At 30.2% G+C, this 14,005-nt stretch overlaps 1 protein-coding gene across 1 annotated transcript in view; it reads left to right on the top strand.

Moving 5' to 3' along the window:
- The window catches only part of LOC113517643 (BMP-binding endothelial regulator protein), a 70,910-nt gene that overhangs the window by 36,107 nt on the left and 20,798 nt on the right, over positions 1–14,005 (top strand). The window lies entirely within an intron of this gene.

The following is a 14,005-nucleotide window of genomic DNA, read 5'->3' as shown; positions in this document are numbered from 1 at the left end:
ATATTTAACATAGTAAATGTAATGTAGGCCTTACATTCCACCACAGATCCAAGTATATTTAAACAATAAAGGTTACTGTTTAATTGCTCAATGACAGCAAAATAGGTATTTGGGGGATACTCTGAATTTTAATTTATCATTACATTGAAAGTACATATTTATTTATTGTTAGCCAAAAGAAAAACGAATTCGGAAGCAAGTGAAATAAATCACAGCAAACTGCTACTGTTAGCAGTTCGCTGCGTACCGCCCTTGCTACCCGCTTAGAATACTTAAGGCCTGCACAGACGATAGAAATATTGTACGCGTACAAAATTTTCCTTTTGTTAGCCGTGTCCTCGATTAACACGTGTGCGTGTACATGTGCATGCATTTTTAAGTTTTATTATGGTAATCAACATAAGAACACATTGCAACTAAAGGTAAATTTTGTCCATAGAAAAAAATATCTCTCGTCTGCACAGGCCATTAAGTAAGTCTGTAAATTCATAAAAGATTTTTGGCAACCAAAAATATTTATATGCTATATCTATAAATACATTGGTATCTTTATACCTATTTAATGCTGCTCATATTATAAATCACCATATTATTATGCATTACCAAAATTATAATAATTAATTACATATTAAATCTTTACGAGTAATATGAACAGTTATGTAATAATAATATACTATTTAATAATTACCATATTACTGACGGATGTATAGAATATAATTATTTATATTACAAGATAAATAATTGATATAGGTAATATTAATAATAATCAACTTGTATCAAATTTTATACGACTTCTATACAAGTTTAAATATAGATGCTCAGAGGGAAATCATAAGTGTGAAATTGATTGTATGGCCATTTTCGGTTTATAATACTAACATAACGCCAAAGTGTGAATTATTAAAGTTAACCCGCGTAATTGTCTCTATTTTTGGTTAAATATGTTTGTATGCCTGCCTACATGGCGAGTGCTGTCACCGAGCCATTTATCACGCACCAAGTTTAGAATAATAATTCTAACTCGCGTGTGACATGCTCACACCTAGACAATGACGAGTAATTTGATTAGCGACCATATAAGTAATACGTGGAATTTTAAAAAGTTTACAGTCGGTATCCATAGTTATTACCAGTCAGTAGCATATAATATATAATAGTAGCAGCCACAAAGCTCGTGTATATATCAGTTTCGCCATTAATTTTGCAGACTTTTTAAGTAATGATTTTTGGAAAACGTTTTCTCTAATGGTGCAAATATATTACGAATTCCATCTGTGACTCTTTTTGAACACCTGATAAATTGACGTTTATAACAAAATACTTATAAGTTATTTGTAATAAGAAACTTGTAAGACTTCCAATCAGTAATTGGAAATTTATGTTACTTTTTTTTTGACGAAAAATTCGAACCTAAAATTAAAATATTTTTTATTCAAATAAACTTGTTTACAAGCACTTTTAATTTTTTTTATGAGTGCAGGATTGTTATCTGCTGAGAAGAACCCATAAGAAACTTAACAGTTGCTCTTTTAAATCCCTGTTAAATTCCATTTTTGCATATAATAAACATACGCAGGTTTCTAATAAACAGTTTAAATTTTAAATAATTAAACTAGTTATTTTGATTTCAAAACAAAACTATTGAACCGATTTGAATAAAATTTCTATAAAACGAATCTGTAATATATCTTTTTAGATAAAAAAGTAATTTTCCAAATCAGTTTAAGACTAAAGGAGTTATGAGATACAAAAATAAAAAGATAAAAACCGAATTGGACCTTCTTCTTTTTGAAGTTGGTTGAAAATCATTGACATCAGTTCATAACCGCGAATCACAAACAAAAAAAAACAGACAGTGTGAACTTCCTCTTTTTTATTTATTTATTTTTTAATATATAATCCGCTTAATAGCAAGTGATCACTGCTTGTAGTCCATGAATACCTACAATACCATAGACGCATAACTTACGTGTTGCAGATCTTTGTGACATGGATATCTTACCTTTTAAATTAGGATAATTTTCCTACTACTACATACTCAGTATACCAGCATTTACCTAATAAATTATGAATAAATAATTATTTAAAAAGTTGATGTTTTTTAATAACGAATACATATGTACTTAGGCAAATTCTTTATAATTTGGCTGAAACTGATGTTTAAAATACTATGTAGTGCTAGGTGATAATTGTTAATATGTGTACATTTTAACAGGTCTTTGGTGGTCCAAAAATATTAACTTGTTATATCTAAGTATTTGTTGTTATGTTGCGTTATTATTTCATAGATGACAAAAATAGTTTTACACGTATGTATAATAATTTACGAATGACAATGTGCAAATAATTTATCTAGAACTTAAAAGTAAATTTTTTAGGGATAAACAAGCAAGAATAGAAAGATAATAAGGCGCTAACTATAACTATAAAAATAAGGATCTCAGTAAGGTTATTTAAAATTCTTATGTTAGAACACCTGGATTAGATATTTTATTTATTTTGTCTATTTTGCTTGTTATTCAGATATTTTGGAGTCGTCCCTCCTCATTTAAGGTTATTGCTGAATCATTGCTTTTAGAACAAGTCTCTACATATAAGAGGAGAGTAATTGTAATTAGCCTATTATTACCTCGCTTACCAGAAAGCTCGATATAGGGTTTTCTATAGAAGTTTCATTTTGTACAGTATTGTGCTTGTTTTCTTAGTCGCATAGTGACATGACTCATTCCATCTGTTATAAAGTCGGAGGAGTAAGGAAGGGACAAGCATACGATTGTTTTGTTTGAAATAGCGACGCATACCTTGTAGGCTATTATCACGTGCGTCTGCGCACCTCTCTGTTGCATTGGGTACGCCAAGTCGCGCTACCATGGCGCCCCGCTGCAAAAACTACCAATGCGGAAACTCTCTGTGCCTGTGTAATGTTATCTTAGGAATTCGACGTAACTGCTACTTACATTCACACTACATACTCGTATTGTGTTATAGATTTTTCATTTTTATTTTTAAAGTACACTGCAAAGTGGGGACTTAACAGTCATAAATATATTGATACTCATATCATCATTACCAGTTTAAATGTAGGGTCAATAAAACATTATTACTGCATAGTTGGTAACGGCATGACGCCAGATGTGTATATGTAAGTGAGATTGTGTACCGTATATCAGGTGGTATTTCCCAGCCGATCTCACCTCGCCGGATGACTTGCGCGGAATTCGAAAGCCCATCGAGATTTATCGCTTATTCTGAATTAAAATATACATTTGCTTACTTAATGGGCTTTTTTGTCGCGTGCCACATAGCGACCATGGGATACTGTGCGCTGTTGATGGAATTTTTATGATTTATCAAATCTATCGAATAACTTATTATATGGGTTGTGTATATATTATATTGAAGTATATTGCGTTTGCATAGAATTTAATTTATTGTAATAAGTGGATATTCAGTTGACAGGCGTAAGTGATGTTGACCCGAGGGTACCATTAGCCTTTTTATAAAGTCCAGTAGCAGCCTGATACTATCTCGTAGCTCCCGCGCACCGCTTAATTTAATGAGCCATGTCATTTATCGAGGCGCGGATTACAACTCTCTGCATGCCAGTCATTCCGTGTTTCTTCGCTATCTCGTTTACATGTCTAAAAAGCTGGAAAATAAGTATTTTTTGTATTGTATCAGTTAAAACGATTGTTGTATTTAAATTGAGTGTATTATTATTTACTATTTTTCTGAAGCAGAGCTTTACTTTGTATACTTTTTGTAATTTATAATATCTCTGTAGACAAAATTACTGAAAATAAGGTCAAACTTGTACATTATAGAGGATTTTTAGAAACTAGAATATTTACAATATTTTTTATTCAAATTCTTTAAGCTAATGCAATCTCTGATAGAAAAAATAGCACCAAAGTCAACAGAAGTGTTAGAATTTCAGTTCTTATATTATATAATATTCGTAGAAGATAGTCTAACTTTCATCTGATAGTTCAAGTTTGTTTCCGTTTATTTAACAAAATATTTTTATATATTTCTCTAAAAAGTTGCGGTGAATAAGTATAAATAAAAGATTACAGGGATTGGAGTCGATGAGGTTCCATAGAAATTTAATAACGACCTGTTTCAGACGAAGTGACCACACGTGGCCTTTTTATATTATTACCTATAATATATTTTATTTTCGCTATTTACAATGAAATGTTTTGAATACAAGTGTATACAGCCGAAGTCCATATAATAAATTTCGTGCAACGTTAAGTGGTGCTTCAGTTTTATTGTCCAACATTTGCATTCGTAACATGCATTATTTATTACTATCTTATATTTATGTTACTGATCGTAATCGTGTTACCGCTTCATGAATTTCAAAAACTTCCACTTTCTTTGGGTTTTATTGAAAATATATAAATTGTTGAAATTTTTTATAACTATTAATTTTTTTATAATACTTTATAATTCATATATGTATATGTTATGGCTTAGATATTACGGTCATAACACTGTACCTGTTGCTTTTGACTATCGTTTGTAAATTATGTATATGATCAACCTTTTTAAATTTTGTTATGCTATTTGGTCAAATTTCAGATATTAAAGCTACTTTAGTGAAATCTATATACACGATACATGCAAAAATCATTACTTATAATTTTAATACTAATATATTGTAATTAAACCTGTACAACGGTTTCTCATAATGACAATATATAAACATAAAAAAAAAAACTAAAAATGTTTTTGATATGTTAATTTTAAAGCATGGTTATTATAATGTTGACTTTTTATTGAAATCTTCAAATATCTAATATCTTATTAAGTCATTTAGTTCTTATTTCTATGTTTCAGGTAAAAGGTAATGATGACTATGAATCATATAATATATTTAAATATATATGTATATATTTTCTACTTGAAGCGAATGTCTTGAGCAATAGAGTAAACACGACGTGAATTAACAGTAAAGTACTGACTTAATAACCGTTCGAACATTTTATGACAATTATATTGAATCATGTCCAGTAATTTCAAACGTCGGCTGTTAGGTGGTTACTACGTTTCTACTGTTGGTAATTAAGTAATGTTAGACAATTATCACACGATGCTGTATGTATCAGGTACTTGACATATACGAACAACTTTATTTATTTTTTTATTTAATTACGAGTAACTATATATGTGAAAGTATTGCCTATAACAGAATGCTGTGGGGAAAAATTACACGCATTGAAATTTTTTGTAGAACTTAGCTATTGGCTATTTTTTACTTTCATATTTCGAACTTTTATTTTGTCATGATTTAGTCAGTTTTGTAAATACCGTTGAATTTTGAGATTTATATGTCAACCAGACTATTTTCAATGGCCATAAATTATCTGCGGCACTAATCAATAGCACTTTCTGTTTATCAAAATTGAACAACTGAGGCGTGCTCACTCAATGGAGATTTTGTTCGTCAACAAAAGTTTTCTTAGTGTAAGCCATTACTTATACACGTGTACATGTAGCATATAAATTTAGGAGTTTTCTTATGATATGACTAACATGTACGCAGAGGAATGTGTTTCGTCGGACTTAAAAGCTTGGACAGCGGATGTGCGAAACATACATTTTGTACGCTGATAAAATATCCTACGTCTGTGCAGGGCATTACAATTGCAACACACAAGACAGATTAGAAAAATACAGTATATTTTCTGTAACTAAAAATCACGCTAAATGGATCCAGAGAATAACTTGTCTCTGCAAAGTTAAATTAAGCTACTAGGCCGAAGCGCTCTCAAATTTTTATTTTTGATTGATTACAAATCAATGAGAAATGAGTGTCGATAACAAGACGGACACAAGAATTTTCATAAGGTAAAGTTTCTCGTTTTTTACAGAATTATTTTTATGAATAGATTTATAGAATGGGGTAGATACTTTATATCCGTCAACGGAAAGCCCGAGTCTAAAGTAAATTGTGAAAGTGGGTGAGTGGTGTTGGTGGTGACGATGGAGTTGTAGTACCGGTGTGCGCGCAGGCAGTCTCATGGCATGGCAGCGTCATCGTTGCCAGATCGGCTATTTTCGCAATTCTAGGTAAAAAAGTTTTCTTGGCGAAATTTTGAAGACATTAAATTGTTGGTGAAATGATCGGAGAAAAAAAAAACCTGATGATTTTAGGTAATTTATTTGAGATTTTAAGGATTTGGACACTGTATATACTCTATAGTATCTATATTTATTCTCTTCTATAAGAGAATAAATTGGAACATTAGGTTAAGATGTAAGCGTAGAAGGACGTTCTTTTACCCTGTCGTTCGTAGCAGAGATTCTTGATAAAATAGTGAAAACGGCCAAAATTTTGTGTTTGAGTAAAAGTGAAAGAAATTATGAAAATTTGGAGAAAAAATATTTGAAATTTAGGGAGAAGTATAAAATAGCATCAGGCAATGCTGGGCTGCGTGCTGCGCGCGCAGGTGCTGGCGAGGCCTTGCCGCGAGCGCGCGTGTGGTATGCGGTCCCACCGGTTCTTCTAGCAACACGTATTTTTTACTCGCCACACATCATCGACATTGTTATTATGTTTTGCTATGATGCAAAAAAATCAAGTTTAATTTAAATGCAGGTTTTTAACACGGACTTAGAACAGTTATATAAGAATTTCCATAAATTTTTGTTGCTCGGAGCTTTGCATGAGTACGACTAGAGACTGTAGTTTTATATATCGTAATACCTACCTTATATTAATAATGATAAAAATATTGACTAAAAATAGGTGCACGCCATTATCTCGTCAATTAGACATTTAGGGGTAAAAAGACCAAATAGAATGGACACTGCGAAGGCATATCAGTGACAAAAATGGTAAGACATAATTTTTTGTTCATTTATTAATTACTTTATTTCACTTCATTTTCTTATCATACTTTTATTATCTGCTTTTGCCCTGAAAGATCAATTCGGAATTTCACGAATATGTATTTAATCTAAATTTTTGAGCAATGAACGCCAGAGTATATTATTCTAATGCCCATAATATCAGTGATGTCTTTAATAATCTTTTCAATCACCTGATTTCATCAGGTGAAGCCGTCAGTTAAAGCCGAGCCGAGTAGTATAAAAAGTCGTAATGTATCGGAGACTCAATGAAAGTGTTATTAAAATTATGAAGTTGATATAGTTTATAGACATAATTTTTCAGAACAATAATTTCTCTCAAAGTTTGCGTGACTTATACACTTAAAACAGCAAAAGTGTAAAAGGCACTAGTTCGCAACACAGCCTACACACGGCCTTGCGCTGTCGCCGCCACTTGGCATCATTTACTTGCCTAGATACAATTACAACTAGTATATATTTGCCATTAAACGTATAATTAACACTCCACTCCAAACACTATTAATCTACATAAAAAATGTAGTAAGGTTGATGTTAATACGATCTGTTTTAAACTTTCAGATGTTTTTTCAAGATTCTTCAAATAAATTCAAACCGCAGAATTAGTGCAAACATCTACATACCATGTCATTATTAGATGCAACGATGAAAATGTAAAGTATTTATGTATCTATGTTGTTAAGAGCATTTCTATTAAAAAAAGTTCGATATCGTTGACTAATTTGTATTTTCCCCCATTGCTGATATAAAAGATAGTCTTTAGTCATCTGCTTACACTCATTTCCTGTAACATATTTGAGATTGACACTCTTTCATGTGGGAGTCATTTTATACTGCATTGTATTTATAGAACCACCACTCGAGAACCTTTCTTCCGCATCGACTGTCGGCTGACTGTTACTTATTGTTATTAAGGCTAGATCGGTCACTTTAGTACTTCTGAGAATATCTTTATTTCTAATCTTGTCATAAACGAATCTCTAGTGTATCCGACTGAGCGATTTGGAGCTCTTCATCGTTACAAACAGATTACATTTTGGTTCTACAGGTTATGTTTCGGTTCAAGCAAATGACGACATTACATGTCGTTATTTGCAATACCTGATCTTTTCAGCTAGGTTAGTGATTTTGGTTCTTCTGCGGATTTACTTATTATGAATATACTTTTTTCATAGTTTGTTGAACATGTTTTGGTTCCATATGTTATTACTTGTAATAAAGCTAAAGTTAAAGCTTTCTTTCCAAAATTGGAGGTAGTTTGAACGCGAGGAAGAGCGCAATTTCTAGAACTACTCAATTTAATTAAAAGAAGTAATCAGCAAAACATTATATTTTATAAAGGAATTTGAATTTGCTTGTCTGTTGCCTGTCATAATCATTAATATATTAATTAGTCGTACAAGTAATTTCAATAGTAAAGGAACCAATTAATTATTACTTTGAGCACTCATTGTAAGTGTGATGTCCCCGAGCTGTCTGTGTAGCTTGCGCTTCCATTATGTAAATTAAGAGATAAATATTTCAAAACGAATGTTAAGGTTTATTACAGCACATCCAGTTGATAGGTAGGTACTTGCCTATGTTGCAAGTTGCCGTTACGATGAAAATTACATTTTTTATAATTTACTCAATATATTTTATGTATTTGTAATTTATTTATAATTTAAAAAATTACATGTTCGAAATATAACATTATGTAACTAATTTCGTGAAATCATACATTGTTTCAACACTTTAATATATTAAACACCGGCATGTAACTTACTTAACATGCCCTTGTTTTTTTTACTTGGTAATATCAAAAAATAAAAAATCGATAAATAAATTGAATAAACACATACTGTATAATACCTACTGACCTTGTATACATATGGGTTAGTTTTTTCCGATACGATTGTCCTTACAAACAGGAACCAAATCAAATGTTTCATGCGCGAGATTGGCCTACCAGCGTTCCTTACAAGTACTGTAATAAATTTAACAAAAACAAACAGATGGCTACTTCACAAGTAACGTGTCTAATTATAAACTGCTAATTTTATAAATAGTAACAGACTGAGAGGATCTCAGGTCTTCATAGTGTTATCAAATTTATCCGAATGCCGTATATAATGAGCTAACTGCTAACGTATACAAAAACAAATATTCGACTAACATGCATGTATGTTTGCCCAGAAAATACTCGCCCACAGTTCTTCAAACGTAGCTGTAATGTGATAATATAGCTTAATAATAAAAATCCATTTTGCAAAACGATTATGGCCAATTTATTTAAACATCGCCATTTTTAAAAGACCGTGTAAATATATTACATTTTTACGAGGAGTAAATATGCTGAATGGTATTCTTTAAATATTTTCTTACAGACTAAAAGTATGATTACATAACTAGTAAATCTAAATGATCTTATACCTACATAATTGACGCAATTAGTTCTGTTTTAACTGACATTAAAAACGAGAATGTTCTTAGTGCCAGTATATATTTTAGTCACATATATATGTAGTATTCTTCTTAATTTCTAACAGATTTTGCTGAGTCTTTTATATTAATAAATATGACTTATTACCTTGTTAATTTCATACTTTAAAACAAAATTTTAAATATTTACTAATGATTATGTAAAATCAGTTATTGCTAATCACAACAAAAAATAGTTTCTAATTTTATAACTTAACGTAGATATGAATTAAAGTTGTCATTAATGTATCTACTTTTATTGTTGTAAGTCAAAGCGGCTCAGTTCAATGTACTTTATTCTCTTATCACAATTCCTTTATAAAACAGTGGTTTGCGTTACAGGCAATTTATTTGAAGGTCCACGTGACAAATTGCGCAAGTATCCAGGAAGTGTTGAGGATATTTGGTGCTTGCACTATCAGTGGAACAGGAAATGGCGTGGCGGTCAACCGAAAAATAATTAAATTCCAGTTGTAGGAACTTTATTATTTAGTAAAGTTGATTAACAAATTAAGTATTAGTATAAATTTATTCAGTACTTAATTATTAATGTTGTTGCAATGGCTATAATTAATTTATGGAAAATGGAAAATGATGGCATAAATATAAATATACATACAGTACATGGGATTTTTCAAAAAGGGTATTTAAGCTTTTTTATGGGTCGGCAACGTTGACATGACACCCTTAGTGTTATATACGCCCCTATGCTACAGTGACAATTGTCTGATGGTAATCAGACGGGTTGTATGCTTGTTTACCATCTTTGTGCTATAGAAAAAATACATATCTATACATATAATAAAACTGTAGAGGTCAAATGTCTGTACATAGACAAAAAACCGAGTCAGAGAGATGTCAGAAGTGAAATAGAATGCATCCGGATTTTTTTCAAATTTTTGCTTCTCTGTTTGTTTGTTAATACGAGCTAATCTTTAAAATTGTTGGACTGATTTAAATGAAATTTTGCATAGCGGTACTTTACATCCCCGGTCAACATTTTAGATACTTTTAATCTCGGAAAATTAAAGAATTCCCGTGGGATAGTTAAAAAAACTGTAGTAACTTATACAGCTTAGTACACAACCTACTTAAGCAAAGTCATTTTAACCTAAGGCACAGAGAGAGAACGAGACACGTTATTTGGTAATTTTGATCCAGTATTCCCAGACATAATAAATAACTAGGTACATACATCGATACAAACTAAACAGGAATAACAAATACCACGCGAACAAAGTCGCGGGCATCAGCTAGTATATAATAAAATTCTAACTACGAGCAGACCGGGCCTGTGTATCAGGCAACTGAAAGGATTTTGATGGAATTTGGAGTGGTATGAACTTATCTGTAACGTAACGAAAGTATCTTGCCTGCATCAACATGTTTTTACTGAGGCACAATTATTCTCACAGAAAAATATAAAAAGTAGGTAGGTATATAAACCAACCACGGAGAAGGTTAAAATAATGGAATAGGTAAACAGTTCATATGGGGAAGGGCGCTAAGTTTTTCCCTATGTATTTGACAGAAGGATAGAGCAATACTATATGAGTTTACTTTATGTTCCCCTGTGGAAAGTTAATTATGTCGGTTCGCTATTTAAATCTAAAATATTTTTGGTCGTAAGTTTGAATGTGGCTAGCACCAAAAACTTTGTAAATCAATTTAAATTTCCAATTATATCTCCGATGATGGAAATCAAAATTTAAATTTCCATTGGGTTATATCTCCGTTTGTTTTAAATTGATGGAAAAATTAATAAAATTAGTACTTGACGAAAAGTGAGCATGTCGAATTATATCGATACCACCCAATGTACAAAAATTATTAGTTTATTTCAATTTGATTTATGTCAGTCGAGTTGCGTCAATAATAAATAAACTTCCTTCAGATCACTGTGGTCAAGTTGTTTTTACCCAATAATAAAAAATCAAAAAGACCTTTACAATATTAATAAATACAAAAGCGCGATTAAAAATAAATTGGATTTGCTGTTACAATCTAGTAATAATCCTGATTATCTTTACACCAAGCATTTTATCCAGAATATGAACAATTTTTCAAGAAAAAAGAAGTTCATCAAATTCACGGAATGGGCCGTCAGCTTGTTCGATTTGCCAAAAAATTCTAAATTGTATAAAAAAAAAGAAACTTGTGTTCTAATTAAATTATGTAATAAATTAATACGAAAAGTGATTTTTTTGTATGTCGAATATTCATTTCTCTGTCACAACAAAAAAAATAATAATCGAAAAAATTTTCACATGTTAGCCCCTTTCATATCTAAAAATATTCAAACCCATGGAAAAGTTGTAGATATTGACTAGTATTTTTAATAAATGTATTGATAATGTACATTTAATGAAATTTAGCAAATTCAAATCATTTTTGCGTCTTTATAAAAATCAAATAAATAGAAATCATCAGCAATATGGTTTCCTTCGATGTGATTGAGAATAATATAATTAACCTAAAACGGACGTAACATTATGGTATAAGAGATAATGATCTAAAATTAATGAGAACTTATTTAGAGGATATTATTAGATATTGACAAAATGCAATATATCACTATAAATCACATCTTGTTTATTTATGTTAGTGTTTAAAATGTTAATCAATTAGACGATGTTTTATAATATTAAATTGGTTTACATGTAATAACCTAGATTGATTTCAATTAAATAAATACAATTTGACGAAATAGTAAATTTTGTTAATGATACAGTTTTTTTAGGTATAACAGTGTATAACTATTTCAAAATTGCATAAATTACAATGCAATTAGAAGAATTGAGACGTAAAAAAATATTTTAGTATATTTGTATATAATTTAAATAATATTCACAAAAGAGAGCCATAAAATTTACATTGTATCTATAAAGACTCAAATATCCTCCTATGAAATATTATGTATACTGAAGAACTTCGAGTTTTATCATCATGTATAAATAAGCTTATTTTACCTAAATGCACAAAATCAGTATTTTTTTTGCATAAGATTTTATATCAAAAAATAGCATTATATATTAAAAATTTTTAAAGAAAGCCTATTACAGCAAATAATAAATAATAATACATGATTTTATTTTCTCATTGCTTTCTTGATTTAATTGATTAATTTTAGAAATATGTAAACGCATGCATTCTTATTAAAATGTGAATACAAATTCACAATTGATATCTTCAATATCAATGTCCAGTATTTACATGATGGCTGGCTCATCCGTCATACTCGTGAACGGGTGCTGCTTGTAGGGACTGGTCTGCTCTAATCACTATGACTGATTTCCTCTTATTAATTGTTTAACCAGTTGGTTATATATTCAATTTTTTTTTTCTTTTTGAGTATTAAATTGAATTAGTGCTAATTGGTGGTTTGTATTCACACAATTAAACTTAAAAATGTAAAATAATAATAAAATTATTTAAAAGAGCATCACGCAAGTTTCTTTTTCTTCTTGTGATGAGACAGCTATTTAAAAAAAATGAATGACTTTTCAAAAGTGCTTCAATGTAAGTTTATTTGAATAAATGATTTCTATTCTATTCTATTCTAAGAATATTCATTTCGCCACAACAATAATAATCGAAAAACCCCTCTGACTACCCCATTGGAGATTGTAGACGTAAGCGTATTACTTTTCAAATAATTTTCGTCTTTATAAACTAAATAGAAATCATACACCTTCGATGTGATTGAGAATAATATAATTAACCTGGACGTAAGGTAAGTAGGCCAAGTATTATTATAGCATGCAATATATCACTATAAATCACATCTTGTTTATTTATGTAGGTATGTTCTTATTGACATGTTTTATAAATTTAGATTGATTTCAATTAAATAACAATTTATTGAGACGAACTGTATAACTAATGCATAAATTACAACCGGGTATTGAGGCGTAAAAAAAATATGTATATTTGTATAAATTTAAATTCACTAAAATTTACATTGTATCTATAAAGTACCTATAAATCTGAATTCATGTTTATCATCATGTTCTTATCGCACATTATTTTTTTTTATATCAAAATAGCATTATATGAAAATAAGGCAAATAATAAATAATATACTGATTGTATGCTATTTGATGGTAAACGGTTATTTCAAATTACAGATATCATCAATATCACTAGTATTTACATGCGCCATAGTCATTTATGACCCCAAAGAAACCATAATGAGCCTTTTTATTATTACTGAATTTCGGCAGAACTCTCATTCAATACTAGATAAATTAAATAACACTAATTCATTAAAGCGGTAAAACACATTTAAATGGAGACAAAGATAAAAGGGTTCGCTGATATCACTTGTAAAGTCGGTAACGTTGACAAATTACATGCGAACGCTGAAGTTTTTTCGAGTACAAGTCGCGGTAATGACTATCTTGTACAATTCAATTATACTTCTGTATAATGTAATTAATAAAAATTGGGTAAATATATCTAAAAATTCTAATATAAGAAACTAGTTGCTCCTCGCGGTTCGTAACATTCTTGTGTATTTAAGAATATTTTTCTCGTGTTAAACGTAACAAAAACTACACTATCGGAACTTAACACGATGCAATTACTGGCAAATAGTATCCTCATACCTGATTTTATTAATATTTTTAAAATGCGTGTGTATAATAAACGTGAAAATTTAAAATTA

The sequence above is a fragment of the Galleria mellonella genome, unplaced genomic scaffold (assembly GCF_026898425.1).
Source record: "Galleria mellonella isolate WM207_F2 unplaced genomic scaffold, CSIRO_AGI_GalMel_v1 utg223, whole genome shotgun sequence".
NCBI classification, from domain to species: Eukaryota; Metazoa; Arthropoda; class Insecta; order Lepidoptera; family Pyralidae; genus Galleria; species Galleria mellonella.
Note: the sequence above shows the minus strand (reverse complement) of the source record. Positions and strands in the feature narration are given on the sequence as shown.